At 35.4% G+C, this 21289-nt stretch overlaps 1 pseudogene; it reads left to right on the forward strand.

The window, feature by feature from the left end:
* The first annotated feature begins 2335 nt into the window (after window positions 1–2335).
* Window positions 2336–20797, forward strand: LOC125939111 (glyceraldehyde-3-phosphate dehydrogenase-like; annotated as a pseudogene).
* The last annotated feature ends 492 nt before the right edge of the window (window positions 20798–21289 follow it).

The raw sequence follows: 21289 nt of genomic DNA on the forward strand, positions 1-21289 counted from the left end.
GTTTGTAATCAAAAGTTAGGATTATGCTATGTTCTAAAATTTTGGGAAGTTTTTTATGTCGCTAGCTCATGTAATAGTTTCCTTCTTCTTGAAAACTAAAATCTGTTTTCACAATCTGTTTATCTCTAATTTAAGTACAAGATTTCTTGCAATTTTTTTTAATTATGACGGCAGTAGAATGAGATGAAAATGTGCCATATCACCACTTACTATAATATTCCCAGGGTATTTACATATAATTACCCAAATTATATTTAGATATTGAAATAAATGTTATTGAAGAAAAAGTGATGCTTTGATGTAATTGGTTTTAAATTTGTACAAACTCATATAATCTTTTTTACCCAGGTTAAATGACTGACAAACCTCTTTAAAAGAGCTGACCTTAAATGAGCTATCCATTATAAAAAATGTGATCATTATTTGAGCACTGCAGCAGGATAATAGATAATAATAAGGGACCAGAATTAGCTTGCTTCATCATAATTTGTATGCCTTCATGAGAATGGCCAACTTACTAGCAATGACATTTAATATAATTTGGTACATTTGATTATCACATTTACATTTAGTAAATAAATATGGATAGTTTTACTGTTGAACATAAAATTTTCATACAAATATTTAAGAATTATGTTCATATCTGCACTGAAGTTCATATTATAGAGCTAATACAAGAAAAAGGCAAAAGAAAAAAAAAGAAGTTTTATAGAGATTAGAATTGGCATGCCCTTCAACTGTTAGAGTTCATTTTTCCTTTAGTTAAAAAGAATCATTTGAATAAAATACATAAATATTAAAAAGGCAATTATGCTTTGTTACCAGGACGACAGAAATGAAGCACATGATAAAATAATGGGAATAATTTACAGCTCAGTGGGACAACCATAGAGACAATAATCTAATGGAAAAGGCACATTTATTTAAAAAGAAAATAAGATCTCTTATCTAAGCTCATCTTTAATTTCAGTATTAGCGCACCAGATGATAGTAAAGAACCCCACATTTCAAATCTTTCAAAGATGTTTTCAGTAATTCATGGGTGATTAGGAAGTAACATAACTACTTTAATGCAAAGAGATTTCCCTGAATAGACTAGCAATTCTATTCTATTTAGGAAGAAAATGCTTTTGCTTCCCCAGAAACCCTTAGGTGTTCTGGAACAAATGCTGGGTCCATACAAAATCCTTTAGACTGCAGGTAGGTCTGACCCCAATGTTAAAATTCCACAGCTATCTTTACCAGGGTGGAGTATGAATCCCCAATTATAATAACCTCCCCAATTAGAGCCTGAGAAGGTGGAAAACACTTTCAGCCTACATAAAAGGGTACATTTAAAATTAGCTTAATCTGCCATCTCTTCGGATGATAGCTGATAAATATTTTGAATAAGAATCTAGTAGTCTGGGAAATGTGATTCACTTGTAATTCAAGACCAGATGAGTATAACATAGAACTAACATCAAGAAAAGAATGTCAAAACCTGACTGGAACTAATAATGGTTCTCTCATTATGAATACTTTATCATTTTAGTCAACAATGTAAATCTAAATTGGACTCTGGTACTTTTGATAAACTTTGACCATAATTATATGAGAAAGACTACTATCTTCATATATCTTAAGTAGCCACGGCAGCCTAAAGGGAACTCGTGCCTTGGAGAATCCATTCAAATCTGAAAATGTGTTTGGGGGTGGGGGTGGGGTGGATTATGAAGAGGCCACTCAACATTCTTCTGTTCCTGAGATCATTGACTGCATTTTAATTGGAGGCTAATGGCTGCTTGTTTTTAAGAGATTATTAATCCATAAAGAAGGAAGTTAGCCAGAGGACAAATGCAGTTAGGGTTCACAAGTATGGACAGACCATTAGGGCTGGCACAAAGGGGGATGTTTATTTGAGTAATGATGCATATCAGATTGTTTTTTTTTTTTTTTTTTTTTTTTTTTTTGCCTATCCCCGGGTTCCTATAGAAAAAAAGAGCTGTAATAAAAATAGGTGAAATGAAGGAACTCTATCACCACATGTCAGTTTAAGAAAATAAGAGAAAAATTCAGTTCTATTTTGCAACCTACAACAACATAATTCTGTGGGGTTGGATTTATGGGGAGAACATGTTCCACATCAGCTCAGAATCTATCTATATAAAAGCACTATCTACAACATTAAAAACATGAGAGAAATTCACCTGAATGGCTAGATTGTTTCAGAGTCTGGAGATCAACCTCAGGAGTGACAGAGGATATCACAGTGGTGATGAAAGGTCACCCAGAAGTGGCAGATAAGACATGGCTGTGATAGAAGAAAATGTAAATTGTGACCTTTGGGGAGGCCATGCAAAACTCTGCTGACCTACCTGAACCTGAATGGAAGGACTTACATGGCACAGGTTTCAGAGACTCAGAGGAGGGGGTCATTCGATATCAGCCTAGTGTGGCCAGGAGTGAGAATAATGTAAGATAGTTTAGACTCTTGAAGAGTACCTCCCTTCTTGAATACTCTGGGGCTTTATGAATTTTGGATAAATTAGTCAAAATAGTTTCCACCACTGTATAAGTGCAAAACTTATCAAGAATAACCACTAAGGACTTTGTTGCACATTGTTACATTTGATCTTCATAACAACTCTTGTAAAATGGATATTAATGTCCTAGTTTCTCAGATGAATCTAAGAGGGTTTAGATAGTTTGTATAGAGAATATCCACTGCACAAATCTATAGCTGATTTCGATGTCTTTGTTTCATTACACCATGGAATCATAGAGAAGGCCAGAAGAAAGTCTTATCACTGTTTGCAAAAATCAATATTTATAATTCCACATGAATGCACAGGTAGTACATAAAGGGAAAGGCTATTTTTGCTTAAGAAATAATTGTATTCCCTCCTCTTCATGTTTTCTCATCAAAAACTTGAAATGTGAGAACAGTTAATACAATCTTGGTTGACCCTAAGATCCTTTAGGATTATTTTGTGATTTGACTTTCATGAACAAAGAGCCAGTGAAAAAATACAAAACAAACCGATGAATGTGTAATGGTGCTGACAAGCATCTTGCCTGGCTCCCTACCCTTAGGAGACTGTCATCCCATTTCATTGTCAGTTTATAAACATCATTGCTAAGTGGAAAGCAGAGATAATTCATTCAGTTCACTTAGGAAAACCTTGAACTTCAGGTCACCTAAACTAAATCTGTTTAAATCTCAGAAGTAATGAGGGAGCAAACATAAAATTATAGAAAATTCTAATGCTATTTTCATTGCAGGGAGTTCAGAATTACATTATGCAAGGGAATGTAATTAACTCTACTGAATTCTACCCTAAGTATCATGTTAGAAGTGTAGGATTTATTATTAGCATAAATGGAGCAAAAGCACAGGCCTGAAGTTAAATACCTAGACATTGCCATCAATGACCAATGGGAGAGGAACAATCTTGCAAAGGAATGACAAGTGGTTAAAAGTCAAAGGAAGTGATGAAAGCTGTAATTAAAACCATAAACTGTAAGTAAAAGAGCATGTAAACTACAGATCCATTTAGTCTATGGGTGAAAGAACTCAGAATAATTATCTCAAGCTAAAAGAAGAGCTCTTGCTTTCTTGTAAAGCTCAGACTACAGCAGATAAGGAAACTTCCCAACAGGAGCCAGGAAACCATTCTCTGTCAAGTCTGGCCTGATTCATTTGATTTCTAGTAAGAACTTAAACTTCCTAAATTTCATTTCCCTGCACATGTTGGATGAGACAAATCCTATATCCTTCACAGATATGTGGAAAAGACCCACAAAATAAAATAGTTGAAAACATATTTGGTAGAGAGGCAATATAGTACAACTACATTTTTAATGGAGTAACAAGGCATGGTGGAAAAATGACAAATCTATGGGAAAAGGGGGGGATGCGGAAACCTGTATTTCCAAATTTGTCAGAAAACTAATGTCCACCATGGTCGGTGTCTCAGTATCTCACCATCTATGAAAATATATATATTTTAAATGTTTATTTGTTTATTTTGAAAGACAGAGAGAGAAGGACAGAGAAAGGGAGAGAGAATCCCAAGCAGGCTCCACACTGTCAGTGCAGAGACTGATGCAGGGCTCAGACTCACAAACTGTGAGATCATGACCTGAGGCGAAATCAAGAGTAAGACAATTAACTGACTGAGCACCCAGGCCATCCCACTATTGAAATATTTTTAAACACAATTTTCTACCTTATTCTAGTCAGCTTTCCACTTTAATAATGCCACCAGTTTCATAAGGGAGAATCAAGTGTTTTAAATTATTAATTTCTTTCTGTTTCAAACAAGACCATTGCTACTGTCCTATTTTGAAAAGATAAAAGGAGAACTGCAAGGAAAGAGCTGCAGACTCTCAAAGGGAGTCAAAGCACAAAAGATTTTTAAATAATAATGAAATTAATACTTCTTGAATTTCTTTCTCAAACTTTCATGCCTAGATATTATAATTTACAAAGTAATCCATTTACTTCCTGATTTATTTGTAAATTCTTCCAAATCATTTTCAGGATGTATGGTTGCTTTGACAGTGATCTGAAAGTCACCGATGTTGCCTGCAGATGTATTTTGTTTGGCCTGGATGGTGAATCTTTTCATAAGACAAAAAGTACATTTCTGGTTCCCATGAATCCTGTGGGATTAGAATTAGGCCCTGTCCACATTTAAATTGCCTGCCTGGATTCTCAATGTACTTGAGTTTGAACCTATGGGTATAACTGGAGCCTGAAACCAAAACAGTCCTAAATCAGTATTAACTGAAAGGACCCCAAGTTATAAAGCCCATTAAATCCACATAATATGTTTGGAACAGATCCTTGCCCAATTTCTTAATCTTGAATGTGTCACAACTTCTATTTTATTCTCCAGTTTATTATTTCCAGTCGATGTAACAGGCATTGGGGTAATTTATCATCCTTTGCAAATTAGTCCTTCTAGGGAGTATAAATTTGAACATGGCTAACCGAGCTCTACCCACCCACCCACCCACACACCCACCCACTGGCATGGCCTCTCACACCCTAGGATCCTTCAGGTCTTAGCCTAATTTAAAAGTACCTCTATTTTAGGGTTATACCTTGGTTTTTTGTTTTTTGTTTGTTTGTTTTGTTGTTGTTGTTTTTACATTTTGGAATAACAGTGATTCAAATCTTTTTTTCTGTGACCTCGGGTTTATAGATTTTAAATCCGTGGTTGTAGTACTATTTTACTGCTAAAGCATCCTCTACATAGTTTTTATAGATTACTAAATAATGGGAATAAATTCCTCCTAAAAGTGATGGTCAAAGCTATTGAGATGTTTTGCCTCTTAGAATAACACTTCTTTTCTCTATCTGCAGTCCTCAGACTAATTCAAATGTTTAGGCCAATGAGTTTGTGCTTTTCCTGGCGTTGATTTATAAAAATCTTGGTCTTTAGAGAAATAGAAATCTGCTGGCATAGGCAAAGCATTTCATAACACATCAAGAGAGAGCTAGATTGTACCTTCTGGCAAAGATTATCATGAATGGAAAACACACATGCTCACACATAAACACACCTTCCCCAATCTAGGCAGAAACAGGAAGGAAAATAGGAGGGGACAAATTAGCACGTAAATATTGGTAGGTCCAGTGTTCTGATTTATTGACAATTCAGAATGCAGAGGAGGGATGAAAGATTTCCAGGCCTGAATAGCGTGAGAGTATTAGGATTTCCATATTCTGCAGTGTGGTAGATGTGTCATAGAATTCCACTAGAACTACGGAGCCATGGGGACAGGAATAAGAAATATCTTGGTAGCTACCCGTGTCGATTGAAGACCAAGCAGCAGATAGTGGACATCTCCCCAGATGCAGAAGAGGAACTAGCCCCTCCCACAAAAGTCTTGGTACTATGGAAGCTCCCTCCCAAAATATTTAGTCCAAACCTAGGAAGAAACAGGTTGCCTTGGCTAAGAATGAGTTTATGTACATCTGAGTTGTTACAAAGTTTCATATCTAGAATATGATTAATAAAGTAAAAATATTTATTATTATGTATGGTTAATCATATTCTAGATGTGAAAATCTCTGTTCCCCCCCACCAAAAAAAATCCAATTCAGATATGCACAGTAGAGTTAAGTAGTTATTTCTGCTTTCTAGTTACAGCTGTATCACTGACTTCCAACATACTATAGAAGCTAATTCACATATGAAAATAGTATTAAACAGGAATATAATACCATTTTCAATATTCTTCAAGTACTGGAGGTAAGGACTGGAAGCTAGCAGTAGGCAATATATAACAGGTTAATGAAGTTAGAATGATCTAAGACCTGTAGGTATTAAATGTAAAGTATAGTATTATTAGGTTTGAACATTTAACCAACACTAAATCTTGAGAGTGCATCTCTCACTATTATCATACACATGGAGTGAAAACATTTGGGTCCACTTATTCTTTGCATATGAGGTGCTTTGCTTCTTGACTTCCAAAATCTTTAAGCAATCTATTTCTTATAACATGAATCAAAGGTTTATTCAATGTCTTCTGAACCATCTGGGTGAGTTAAGGGTAAAAGAATCTAAAATGTACGTATTCATTTCATTTAAAATACACATGGGCTTATAAACCAATTGAAAATTACTTGGCATGAACGTAGAGGAACTTGGCAGAAAATATTTCCCTGAGCCCAACACTTTTGACTAAGTCCAAACGCAATAAAAAAAAAATGTGCACATCTTTGGTCCTGAATTGGCAAAATAGGAAAATAATAATTAAAAGAAAATGCACTGAAATAAATTTGAAATAGGTATCTTTTCAAATGAAATGTAGCTTATTGGATAGGCTTATGTGTCTTTTTTCTATAATAGTGCATCTTAACCTTTCAGGAATAATCTACTGGCATCTGACCATATCTGAATGACTTTCATATGCCTTTGTGAATCAAGTATTTCTTCCTATCATCATTCTATGATTGGGCTGTTGAACCTTAAAGTGGTGCTAGGTGCACTTTTTCTTCCTATGTGCATACATGTGTAAGTGTGCATGAACATATACATTCGTGCACACATATAGACACAAGTGTATATACATGCCTAAAAATGAAAATAGTACTTCTCTCTGATAAATAAAAATGACTCTCTGTATTTGTCCTTTTGAATATTATGATTGCATATATATATATATATATATATATATATATATACACACATATACGCAGTATGCTTCTAGTCTGCTGACAGAGCAGCTAACACAATTTCTAAAAATGTTTCCTTTCAACAAGGGTTGCCAGATAAAATGCAGGATGCACAACTAAATTTGAATTTCAGATAAACAGAAAATAATTTCTTTACATGTAAGTATGTCTCATGCAATATTTGGGGCATGCTTATATACAAAAAAAATTCATTCTTTATCTGAAATTCAAATTTAACTAAAAGGTCCCATCTTTCTTTCTAAATGTGAAAATTCTACTCCCAACACCGCTTAATGAATATAGGCAGGAAAGAACATACTTCAATGAGTAGGTAGTTCCCAAGCTCCTACTGTGTGGTCCCACTGGCTTCAGGGCTACAGGAACGCAAGGATCTCTCCAGGTGACTACATTCCAGTCAGGGGAACATAAGACAAACGTCAAGAATCGAGTGTAGGTTAACTGCTAAATTATGTCAACTATCTATAAGTGATCTGTTTGCAGGTGAACAAATTAATGGGATTTACTGAACTTAAAGAAGTGTTCACGATTGAGAAGCTAGCTCTTTGAAGGAAATGAAGGTACATTTCAGAGAAGAGGAACAAAGTTGAAAGCCTAGAGGAGAGAGGAGCATTGCAGTTGCTCAAAATGGAATTAATATTCAAAGCGGCTTAAATTAAAATCTAAAAAAAATATACATGTATGTATATATGTATGCGATGTCAATACTCTTTCCATTCATTTGTAAAAGGTGTTGCTGTACCTCAAAAACATAGTCACAGTCCTCCAAGCCTTGTCATCCTTGACTTAGCAATACTTACCTAGAACTGGATTTGAGGTAATCAAGAGTATTCTCTATGTATTCCTAGCACTGAGGACAATGCCTGGGCACAGTGTTCAATACGTGTAGAACAAATGAGAAAACAGAGGAGAAAGAGAGGGAGGGTATAAGGGAAGAAGAAATAATTCTTCAAGGCAGGCTGATAATATGAGTTCTAAAATTAAACTATTATTTTAACTGATACATTTATTTATATTTTTAAGGAAGGAAAGGTGGGAATTGAATTGCAAAGATGCCAACGTTACACAAGCAGGAATTCTACCCTTTTTCATTCTTTCGTTTTGGAGAATGTAACTTTAAATAGAAACAATAATGCAGGCATTTCAAAAATAATAAGTTTCCAGGGAGGCAATTCTCTGCAAATAACTCCTCAGAAATCGCTCTTCCACCATAAACAAAAAGTAAAAATTAAATAAATGTGTTTAGAGATTAGAGACTAGTTATTATGAAGTATTTAGAAGCACAATTTCTAGGCATTTCAAAATATAAGCACCATAGGGTAAATGACTGTGCAATTTTCATTGAAGATTCTTGAAATTCACATGGATCTGTGTTTGCCTTCTAAGAGATAGCTTGTTGTGGTGTATTGATGTCAGCCTCAAGTCTAAAGGTCACTGCTGTCGCTGACAAGATACAACGTCTCACTGTCAGTCAGTGAATTTTTCCATTGGGATGAAGGGGATTTGAATATTTTTCCTGCTTTGTGGGTTTTCAATCTCAAAATCATTATTTTACCATATACACATATTTTTAAAGATGAATATTGCTTTCCTTCCTTTTCCTCTTGATTTCTATCAGGTTATTAGCAACTCCCTTCAGTACTGGTACTAGTTAGATATAGCCAGGAGGAGATATCTCTTGCTACTGATCCACCATGTGTATTTTTCATACATATAGAATACTGTTAGGAAATAAGATGCGAGGACTGTACATCTTGCAGTGTCAAAAGGTTTCTGGCTATGGCTTCCAAACATAGAAGTTGACTGCTTTTGCCCTACATTAAAAATTTGAAAAAAGCTCCTTAGTAGGCATTTCTACAGGTATGACTAAATAAAGTAGAATAGCAAATCCGGTGATTTCAGAGCCTAAAAATTCTGTGGGAAACAAAGGACTCTATCTCCTATTACCTAGGCCAATGCCTACTCGTTTCACCATCTGGAGGCACAGAACTAAATCCATGTTACACAAAGATAAGTGTTACATAGATCTCTTTTCATTTTGGGTAATGATTTTATAGGATTTTTTTTTAAGTCAAGCAATACAAAGTGCATAAGAATAGTATTTTAAAAATCCACTGGATCTTGTCCTCAAGAGAGAAAATGAGATAGCAGTATTCGTTTATTGTTATGCGTGTATACTGAAAAATAATTTATAGATCAATAAAATTTATTTACTTAAAATGAGGTCAGATCCATGTACTTTATTAAAAAGTATTGCTTTCAGTGTTTCTGGCATTTTTTAGGATAAAAAGGAATCGGAAAGAAACTGAAGTTTCAGATAAATGTTTCCTTGTTTGAAAAACAAAAAAGACTCTAATACCTAAAATATTCCTTTTAAGTTAAGAAGAAAAGACTATAATGGACAATATAAAGCTGGACTCATTCTATTTTTTCTCTCTAAATTTCAATCTTATGTCATCAAAATGCCTTCCTACCAGAAAGGATGAGAAATCCGCACTCTCAGATTTTTTCTTTCCTTCTACCTTTCTGCTTTAAAACGGTATATTTTTATTGTTTTTATTTATCAAAGTCCATAACACTTGCATTCTTTTTTGTAGGCAAAAGGCTCTCAGTTGTTTGGCTCAGTTTTACATCTGAATGAACATTCAATAATATCAGTTAATTTTTCCAACTCTGTGCTCTATTCCTGATTTTTACATTTTACTCATCTCTTGGTTTGCTAGATTGAGACAGACAGTAGGTTTTCAAGAGGAACTTGAGGGTTTACCTTGGGTCTGGTAATAACTGTCCTCTGCCTTTATGTATATGTATATGACCTTTGAACTTGGATTACCAATTGGTCTTTTTTTGAATATTTTCTCCTTGGAATTTTGTTGATATTGCTTCATTTTTTTCTGATCTTAAATCTCACTGTGGAAAGTCTGAGGCAAACTTGATTTTTCCTTTTTCATTCTCTGGTTTACTTGTCTGTGTGCATGAAAATTTCTTTAGTCATTTTGAAATTCAATGACTAAACTAGAGCATGTCTCAAAGTGCACTACTTTGTATCAATTTTTCATAGAACATGATGTGACCTTTTACATTTCCAAGATCAGTTCTTTATTCCATAGCAAGATTTTTCCTACTGTATCTGTGGACATGTTTTTACTGTTCCATTTGTTGAGTATTTGACTGCAAAAATAGCACTTAGACTTATGATATGAAACATTCTTTCTGTCCTTCTTCCTTTTTCAATAACTTTGTCTTGTTTTTTTTTACCTTCTGCAATCAAAATAATAATCTCATGACTTTCTTCTGTGGCAATTGAGTTTCATCCTCAAGTTTTCTGATCCTGTTTATCCCCCCAATTATTTGTTCACTTATCGGTGTTGATTTGTTCAATTTGCTTCCATGGCTCAAAAGTCTCATTCTTTACTAATGTACATCTCAATTCTTATTCTACTGAATTAAGTCTTTCTTAAATTCTTCTAAGGTGGGAAAAACTCCCAGGGAGGTTTTTTGTTTGTTTTGTTTTGTTTTGTTTTGTTTTTAGTATTTTTTTTCCTTACTTGAGTTTATAAACTTATATGATTATTTCTTTGTCTTTGCCTGCCAGATTTTCCCTCCCTACCTTCCTTCTTTCCCTCCTTCCCTCCCTCCTTCCCTCCTCCTTTACCTCATTCCTTCCTCCATCCCTCCCTCCCTCCCTCCCTCTCTCTCTCCCTTCCTTCCTTCTCTTTCATAATATGTGTTCATAGTGGTCATGCAATTATGAACACACCTAGGGCTGGGAATAATTTATGTTAGAGAACTTGAAATATTTGCTGGCTAGTTACAATTTTAAACTGCATTAAGTTTCACTTCATAGGTGACTGTGCCCAATTCCCAAGGTTGAGCGAATCACTCAAGCTTCACATCACTTCTAATTTTACTGTGGATCTATTAAAAATGCAAAACCTGTTGGGTTTTCCCATTTCTGCTAAGATCTTCAGATTCTATTTTATGTTAAAAGACTTCTGTATTCATTCCCTCTGTCTCTTTCTCTCCTTCATTCTCTCCCTCAATCCTCCTACTCCCTATCTACACATCCATTCTTCCTAAACTGTGGCAGATTAGTAATAATTTATTGGATTATTTTGATGCATCATGTTCCCTCTACTATTTTGGATAGCCAGGTAAGACAGTCCATTAAGGCTTTCCAGAATGGTATGATACTGTCTTTGACTTTCATGTTTCTAGAGTTTACGGCATAAGTTTGAACTCCATACTTGCTGTTGGTGAATTTTTTTGTGCATATCCTAATTACGTGCGTATGTGTATATGTGTGTGTATTTCACTGGATTTTGTTTGAGGACTTCAAGAATACAGTGTCACTCATTCTGCCGTCTTTAAACAAATTATTATTTTAAGATTTCCTGAATAGTATGAAATTATTACATTAATTTCTGAGTCTTCAAAATCCATAAATTAACTTTTTCATACAACTACAGCAAAATTAAAATTTAGAAAAACAGTGTAATGCTATGGATGATTTTTTTCTTCTGAAATGACATTGCTGCTCAAAAATGTGAATGTTACACTGACTGCTTCGTCATAAGTTCTTTGATTTTGATGAGCTGATACTGTCTAGGTTCAGGGGATGGCTTGATGCTCCCACTCCTTTTTTCTGTTTAAACTATGGCTTTTCTTTGATGTGAACATATGTGTTAGGCCCCCTCCCTTATTTGTGCCCTTATTCATTCATTATTTTATAAGTTTGACGTCCCAGAGACTATGAACACTGAACTCAGTTGGCACTCTTTATTGTAATGTGGTCTCAGGTAAGAATTAAGGGAATTATTTTTTTTTAATTTTGTTGAAATGGAAACATGACACTCCAAAAATTATACAGGCTCCTCACATACAACAGAGAAGATGGGTACCAATAACTTTCTTTAGTTCTTTTACCTCTAGAGCTATGTAAGGTAAGGTATCAAGGCAGGTTGGTCAATAGGCAGTTCATCCGAGTTGGGATGCTCCAGTGTCTTCATAACTTCCATTTGGAAATATGTGCTATATAAGTCAAGTGCTGATGATGAAAAGAAAAAAAAAGTAGCTATACATTGACACTCAGCCCACACACAAGTTTAAGACTTTCGTATCCTAAGGCATATTCTAAAGCATTTCAACTTATGTGTATATTTTCTTTTTAAAGTCCTGGATCCTTTAAATTTGTTATCCCAGTGTTTTCATTTTTCAGATCTGTATGATCAGCAACATCTTTGCTCTGTAAGGGGAAAGCGAAATCTCGTTGCACTAGTGTCATTTTTGATATAGTTCTTAAAAATAAGGGGGGGAAAAGGAAAGACAGGAAGAAGGAAGGAAGGAAAGTATCAAGGATGAAATTATGCCCTTGTTGAGCCTCTAATTTTCCTATGAATGAATTGTAAAGTAAGCAAGGGATGAGGGGAAAGTGCCATATGTTCTTTTTCCAGCGGAATGTGTCTTAACAACAGATCAGAAGTCACCTTTAAATGCTGACTGCAAAGAAACCTTCAGTTGCTTATTCTGCAGAGGCAATTTTTGCCTTCTTTTTGCTGAGCTGCCAAAAGGAGAATATCTAAAAATAATTATTTCTGCCAGTTGAGTAATTAATGATGGTCTTACCAAATGACAATTTTATTGAATGGCATTAGACAAGATGGATTAGATTTTTATTAAATGGTATTTCAATGTTTCACGGACTCCATGAATGCCTCATGAAGAGTGTTCATGCTAAATCAGGGAAGGGTGTTTTTACTTTTCATGTTAACAACAAATGTGTGGTAAATACAATTACTTTTCTTTCAAAAGCAACAAGTTAATCTGTATTACCTCACTGTGCTATTATTACTTACATCATGCCTAAAATTATTAGAGAATACAAATTAATGGCTTTTTATTTTTGCCAACAGACCTAAACCAGTAGTTCTTTAGCTTTTTATGTAAACTCTTCTAGGGATCTGTGTCCTTGCCCTTTTCACCACTTCCCTTGCTTCCAACAGACTTGCCCCATGATAAAGAGTATAGGCGTTTTGTTTCTCAGCATACTGATTTGCCTGGCTCCCTTTTTCTACCATATTCACTGCTGAAAACACAAGAAAAGAAACAAACATGGGAAGAATCTGTAAATATCCTTCAAGGAGGCTAAGGGACAGTGGTTAAATAGATCTATGACAATAAACTGATGCTATTTTAGCAAAACATCTGCCACCTTCTAGAAGTCAGCCGTTGCCTTTTTCTCTCTCTGATCTCACATCACCTACCCTGGAAACTCTCTCAACCTAGTAATTTCTCAATGCTGGAGTGCTACAGGGCTCAGTCTTAGGCCCTCGCCTTGTTCTCTTAGTGATCTCACTGAATCCCATGTCTTTAAAATACCATCGATGTGCTGACAATCAAATTGTATACGTACAGTCCAGAGCTCTATCCAAATGCCAGTTTAGTTACATACTCTTCAGGCTACTTAACATCTCTACTTGAATGTCTAATAAACCTTTAAAAACTTACGATCTCTAAAAATGAACTGATTTTTCCTGACACATCTGTGCTATGTGCTGATTTTCATATCCCAGTTAATGGCAAAGATAATAATGATATGTTTAAATAAAAATGTTAATGTCATTTTGTTTCTTTCTCTTACACCACATAGTCTGTGAGTAAGTCATGCCAGCTCTATTGAAAAAATATATACAATCCAACCATTTTTCACCATAGCCATTAATACCACTCTGGTTTGGGTCACCCTCATATTTCACCTGGAATACTGCAATTATTTAATAATTGATTTATTTCTTTCAGCCCATGGCCTTTCTACTACAATCTATACTCAGTACAGAGGCCAGAATGATCCATTTGAAATGTAAGCCAGATAATGTCACTTCTCTACTTAATGCCCTGTGATAGCTCGACATTTTACTCCAAATAAGTCATTAAAGTCCAATTTAATTGACTTTCTTCTGTGACCATCCTGCTTTTTCTCACATTCTCACATGCTCCACATCAGTCACACTGAATTCTTACTTTTTCTTAAACCCAGAAAGAATGTTCCCATCTTGCTGTTTCTTTTATCTGTAACACTAATCTCCTCAATATTCTCTCGGCTCTCTCCCCGCCCCTGTCCTGTTCTTTAAATCCTTCTTTGTCATCTTTTCCATGAAGCCTGCCATGACCTCACAATGCAACATTGCATTCTCTTTCCATTTCCACCTGCAGGACACTGTTCTCTTCTCTGTTTTTCTTTTTATCCATCTTCTAACATACAGCACATTTTACTTCTTATTTTTGGTATCTATTTTCTACATCTCCTATTAGAATGTATGCTCCTTGAAAGCAGTGAAATCTGTTTTGGTTACTGAGCAGTGATAGCCATTTTCACCAATCAGCCTGTTCTCTAGACAGGCATCCTGGCCAGCCAGGGCTCTTCCTTTCACCTGAAAGTGAGCTTATCTGGATATAGATTCAATTGACCCAGTGAATAAGACTATCATATGAGAGCCCTTGCTGGACTGATATTTCTGCTAATCCACTTAGGGATAAATTTCCACATCACAGTGTCACAAAGAGTATTGGGGAAGTTTGGACATCAAGCATGATTAATCATATCATTACATTTCCTAATGTGGGAGGGAATACCCTTTAGTAACAGTGCATGATTCCAGTATGCAGTTATATATTATGCTAATTTTTCACTTAGAATTTATTTTTTTTAATTTTAGAGGCACAGAGAGCACGTGCATGTGAGTAGGGGAGAGAGGCAGGGGGAGAGGATCTTAAGCAGGCTCCATGCTTGGTGCAGATCCTAATGTGGGGCTCAATCCCACAACCTTGGGATGATTACCTGAGCCACAATTGAGAGTCAGATGCTCAACCAACTGGGCCACTCAGGCACCCCTGCACATTTTATAGTGATGTTCATGTGTATGATTCATACACAAAAATGGTGTCATTTGATTTTAACTGTAATCTCTATGTTTTTACTATTACCATAAGTATATTTACTTTTTTGACAAAATATTTTAAAAATTAATGGTGAATTCAGGCTGCTTATACACAGAGATACAGAATGAAATGAGCAGCAGCTGAAAATCCTATCTTATTCAAGACTACACTAATGACATAAGTTTTTTTCTTGAAAACTTGGGATTTCAAAGCATAGCTCACAATATTGCATAATGCTATTTGGCAAGTAGAATTTCTACAGAATTGGAAACTTCAGAAATTCTAACAATGCACTAATTTTAGTTTTTGAGTACTAAAATTTATGCTCACTGTTTACTAGGAAGTAGCCTTAATCTTTCACAAAATGAAAATCTTTGGAATTATATCATTGTAGTGTAAGAACTAAATAAGGAATTGTGTTTGAAATTGGTCTGTAACACATCTGAAAGGGTCTGAAGATATGAAAATCAATGTTTTAAGAAGTTCCAGCTTCTTTCCAGCTGACACAGTCATTGGTTGTCAGTCACAAGTATAAAAAATCCTACCAGCAGTGTTGGTTCACATCAAGCTGGTATGAAGGAAAACTAGTCCGCATGTTTACACATTTTCACTTTCTGTCACCTCACCCCTTCAACTTCTTCCAGAACTCTGGCCCTCTGTGACCACATGATGGTTGAGAACTAGGACTGTAGGATTTTGTGGAAGAAAAGCTTAAAAGTGGGCTGATAAGAGTGGCTTTATATTTCTTATCTACTTTGGGGAAAAATCCCCAATAAGGCAGGATAAGAGTTACTTGTCCCATTCTACAGAAGAGGAAATATATTTGGAAAGAGTAGATGACCCAAAGTTGCTAAGCTGGCAATAAGTAAAGCCATGACACAGAATTGATATCGAGTCTTTCTATTTGTAAAGCCAAGGCACAGAACTTACAACCCAAGGCTTTCTATTCTGCCATAAAATTAGAAAGTTGGACTAGATGATTTCTCAAGTCTCTCTGTGCTAATAAGTCATGGTTCTCTCATTCTAATCATGGAGAGATGAAGGACTGCATGGTGTGAAAAGATGGCTAAATATCGATGGTGTCAAAAATGGAAGGACTTTCACATGTTTATATAACCCATTGACCCAAGTAGTAGTTTCTACTGAGAGTTGATTGGAGTTCTGTATTTGTTACACACATCATTTAATTAATTCCTTTGTATCTACTGACAAACAGATCAAAAGCTTTTATTAATTTTGCTTTTTTTTTTTCCTGGAGATATTAGAGCTAAAGGATAGAGCCTTTCTAAAGGAGAATACAAATTACATTAAATGATTTCTGAATAAAAACCCAGTTGTTTATAGTAGGATATTCAGTCAACAGTAGACTACTTATTACCCTTGTTTGTTTCATAATTTTCATGTTTCACTGATTTTTTCCTCCAATAGACTGCTTTTTTAAAAAATGTTTTATTTATTTTTGAGAGACAGTCGGGTGGGGCAGAGCGAGAGGGGGACAGAGGATCCAAAGCAGGCTCCGCACTGACAGCAGAGAGCCAGATGCGAGGTTCAAACTCACCAACCAGGAGATCATGACTTGAGCTGAAGTCAGACACTTAACCGACTGAGCCACCAGGAACCCTATCTTCCAATAGACTGCCTTAAGTGATCATCCCTAGCTAAAAGGGGAGTAAAAAGAAAAAACAATAAAAACATCAAGGTCAGAATGAATCCATTGTCTCTACTCCCCAAACAGTATTATGGTGCATTTGTAAAAGCAATAAACATCAATATTTAAAGATCATATTTCAAAGATCAGATGGTTTGAACTCATCATGTTTTACATAAAAGAAAACCTCATTGGTCAGTGAAGTTAAATATCAGATCTGGAATCCAGGATTTTCTGAGTCCCAGATGAATTTGCTTTTTAGATTATTATTGTGATTTTTTTCAACAAATGAAGGGAAAATTTAGTATTCACAATATTTTATTTGTTAGGAAATTATAATATATCCCTTTGTGGGAAAGCTTATCAATATTACAAATATTACATCCCCTTTGAACTAATTAAGACATCCACACAGCTTACTCCATTGACTTACAACTAAAGGGATATAAAAAAGAAGATGACAACCAAGGACCATTAATTTTTCCTTTTCCTTCACTGGTAACTGCTCATTTAATGAAAATATTTAGTTTAAAAGCAAGATAAAACAAAAACCTTGTATGGCAGTAAGTTAAATAAGCATGTACTTTCTTTGAACCCAAGCAGAATGTTTTATTCATTGTATCAGAGTTCTAAATACCTGCCAATTATGCTAGGGTAGCACTAGACAATTTCATGGCTATTAGCCAAACTCTGTGCAACTTAATATATACATGGCCTGCTTTATATTTAAAAGCTTGGGTTCAAATAAGGTTGAAATTTTATTTGGATTACAAATTTTCGTATTTTTATTTCTATCAATATTAAGTAGATAGCCTTTCCATTTCATATTTGAAATTTGCAATTGCTTTTAGCATTCCCATATGTTAAGAGAAAGTTAACGTGTATGTATTATTGTTGAATCACTATATTGTACACCAGAAACTAATATAACACTGTGTGTTACTAACTGGAATTAAAATAAAAACTTAAAAACAACAACAATAATAACAAAATTAATATGTATCCTCATGGTATTTTTAGGGTCCTTTATTAAAACTAAATTACACTTTCTTTGGTTAAATAATCTGACAATCATATTTATGATAAAATGAATGGAAAGATATATCTATATTTATGAATAGTGGAAACACAATTATATGTACTCAATAGCATGACATAGGAAATAGATTGCTTATTTAAAATGCACTGATAATTCAAAACTATGATTTTTAGGGAACTGCCTGTCATATAGTGAACACTCAGCAAATTGTTAACTACTCTCTTTATGTGTCAGGATTCCCAACCAGTCAACTTTCCAAACACATTAATTTCTAAGGAATTATACTAGATAAACTTCACTTCCGTTTTCCTCATTTCCTGTGATCACTGTAAAAGAGAGAGCTAAGTAGACATAAAAAGCACAGGGTCATTAAAAGGCTTACACATTCATTACATAGGCAGGTTGACAGATATTGTTTCTTCCCAAACAAGGTTTGACCACTACCCAGTCAGACTGATAGTTTCAGCTTATACCTCAGTTTCCTTGATATTATGGCTAGTAGTAGACTGTAGCTAGTGTGGTTGGATCCGTTTCATTGGTATGGCCTTAAACTTCATCAGAACAATATACATATGTTAAAATTTTGCATATCCCAAAGTGTAGTACAACTCTTGATAGATTTTTTTCTGACATTCAAAATACTTTGTGCACTGAATTTAATGGTTTTTAAATAAAAAGCTGGGGGCAGGGGAGTTCTATAGTTTTTAGTAGCAAGTTGATACAGGTTTGTTTAGGTTAGTTTTGTTTTTCCTTCTTTTAGAGTAGAAAAATATCCTGTAGCACATGCAAATATCAGCAAACAAAGTATTGATTTCTCTTTGGAATAAATAGAGCTTTCTCATGTTTTGAGGAGTTTTCACTTCATCAGCAGCAGCAACCTCCGCTTTATATGTGCCTTCAAAATACAGTGTCTTTCCTCAGTACAGTGGACCAAACTGATAAGAATACACGTTTCCAATTTCTACCACTCATAATGACAAGTATAGATTTCACATAATATTAATACTTAACAAAGGTTTAAAAAACAAAAAAAAAAATTAAATTGCCAAGTAACAAAACAGAGGGAACATCAAGGTAGAACAATTACCATCTATGAGGAACTATGAGCGAACGGTGTTAAATGCAAATCTAGCGGTTGGGACCAGGTCTTTAATGTATATAGGGACAAACGCAGAGCTTTGTATCCAAGAGGTAGCATACTGTACTTGAGCTTCTATACAAAATATAGCTTATTGAAAAGCTACCCAATAAATGAAAAGATGATGAGAAAATCTCCATCTTTCAGCCTACAGAAGCTACCAGGAAGCTTCCTGTCTAGCTGATACTAACAGTGGAGGAATGTGATAAGGATTAAAATTCGCATAACTATATCATGACCTGCGGTCAAGTTCAAATTCACACTCCTCACAAGATGTAGGAACCCAATCAAAAATTATAATTCATGTTTATTTAATATTAAAATACTAATTATGGTTAAATAATACGATTAAAAAAGATATCACTGTGGTCCTATTAGAAGCAAACAACCTAAGACTCAAGGAATCTCACTCTCTCCACTGACAGACATTATATAAACCCAGCTGGAAAAAAAGTCCCCAATAAAAAATTATATACCACTTGAGGAAACACAACTTGCTTATTCAGTTGGATATTTTATCTTTTGAATATTCCCCATTTTGCTTTTCCTAATCAAAACATCTCAAAGATTTTGCATAATGGTGGCCAAATTTAAATATCTACTTTGCTGAATAGAGTTACAAAACAAAATTTACAAAATGCATCCCTGATAAACTACAACAGCTAAAATTTACTTTATAATAACAGTTAAAGGCATGATTAATTTAATTAATTATGCCTGACCTCATTCCCAAAGCAGATATGCAGTAAACATAATGATCTCTAGAGTACTGTTTTTATCTTTTATCAAAAACTTTAAAGAACTTAAAAGGATTTTTACAATTAGCCCATGACTGTATTTAAAATACTATAGTTTGTCACCAAATAAAACATACTTTGAAACTGATCTTTTCTATTGAAATGATCACATTAAGAATATCTGTATTCAGACTCTCTGCTCTTCCTCCATTGGACAGACAGCCGCATATTCTGGTGCAGTGCCCCCCCCCCCCGCCTCCCTGGCATATTCAATGACACAGTCAAGGCTGAGAATCAGAAACTTGTCATCAATGGAAAGCCCATTTCCATTTTCCAAGAGTGGGATCTCTCCAATATTGAATAGGGTAATGCTTGTGCTATGTTGTGGAATCCACTGGGGTCTTCACCACCATGGAGAAGGCTGGGGCTCACATGAAGGGTGACACCAAGAGGGTCATCATCCCTGCCCCTTCTGTTGATGTCTCCATGTTTGTGATGAGTGTGAACCATGAGAAATACGACAACTCCTTCAAGATTGTCAGCAATGCCTCCTGCACCACCAAATGCTTGGCCCCTCTAGTCAAAGTCATCCATGACAACTTTGGCATCATGGAAGAACTCATGACCACAGTCCGTGCTACCATTGCCGTCCAGAAGACCATGGACAGGCCCTCTGGGAAGCTATGGCGTAGGGCCTGAGGAGCTGCTCAGAATATCATCCCTGCTTCTGCTGGCACTGCCTAGGCGATAGGCAAAGTCATCCCTGAGCTAAATGGGAAGCTCACTGGCATGGCCTTCTTTAATCCAACCCACAAAATTTCAGTTGTGAATTTGCTCTGCCACCTAGAGAAGGCTGCCAAATATGATGATGTCAGCAAGGTGGAGAAGCAGGCATCAGAGGGCCCACTCAAGGGCATCCTAGGCTTCACGAGGACCAGGTCGTCTCCTGTGACTTTAACAGTAGTACCATTCCTCCATCTTCAATGCTGAGGCTAGCATTGCCCTCAGTGATCAATTTTTAAAGCTTATTCCCTGGTATGGCAATGAAATTGGCTACAGCAACCAGGTGGTGGAGCTTATTGTCCACATGGCCTCCAAGGAGTAAGAGCCCCCTGAATTACCAGCCCCTGTGAGAACAGGAGGAAGAGAGAGGCCCCCAGCTGCTGGGGAGTCCTTGCCCCAACTCATCTCCTGAACACACTGAAAGTCTCCTAACCTCTACATAGTTTCCATCCCAGAGCCCCTAAAGAAGGAGAGGGTTTGGGGGAACCTGACCTTATTATGTTGTATCAAAAAAGTATATCCTTCCAAAATATGTGTATTTAGATTCTACATATAAATTTCACTTACTATAACATTCTCCAAATTCATCCATGTTGTCATGGATGGCAGGACTTTTTTTTCTCTTTCTCTCTCTCTTTTATAGTTTAATGTATTTTAATAACAAATTGACAGGAACAGCACAGAAGACAGACATTAAAAACCTATATTTGCAAGTAGGACAACATTAGAAATGTATACTGAATGGATAGAATCTACTGTATGATAAAAATGCCACAAACACTATTGTCATCAGTAAGAAATTTACTTGTTTTGA

Source organism: Panthera uncia, assembly GCF_023721935.1.
Source record: "Panthera uncia isolate 11264 chromosome B2 unlocalized genomic scaffold, Puncia_PCG_1.0 HiC_scaffold_24, whole genome shotgun sequence".
NCBI classification, from domain to species: Eukaryota; Metazoa; Chordata; class Mammalia; order Carnivora; family Felidae; genus Panthera; species Panthera uncia.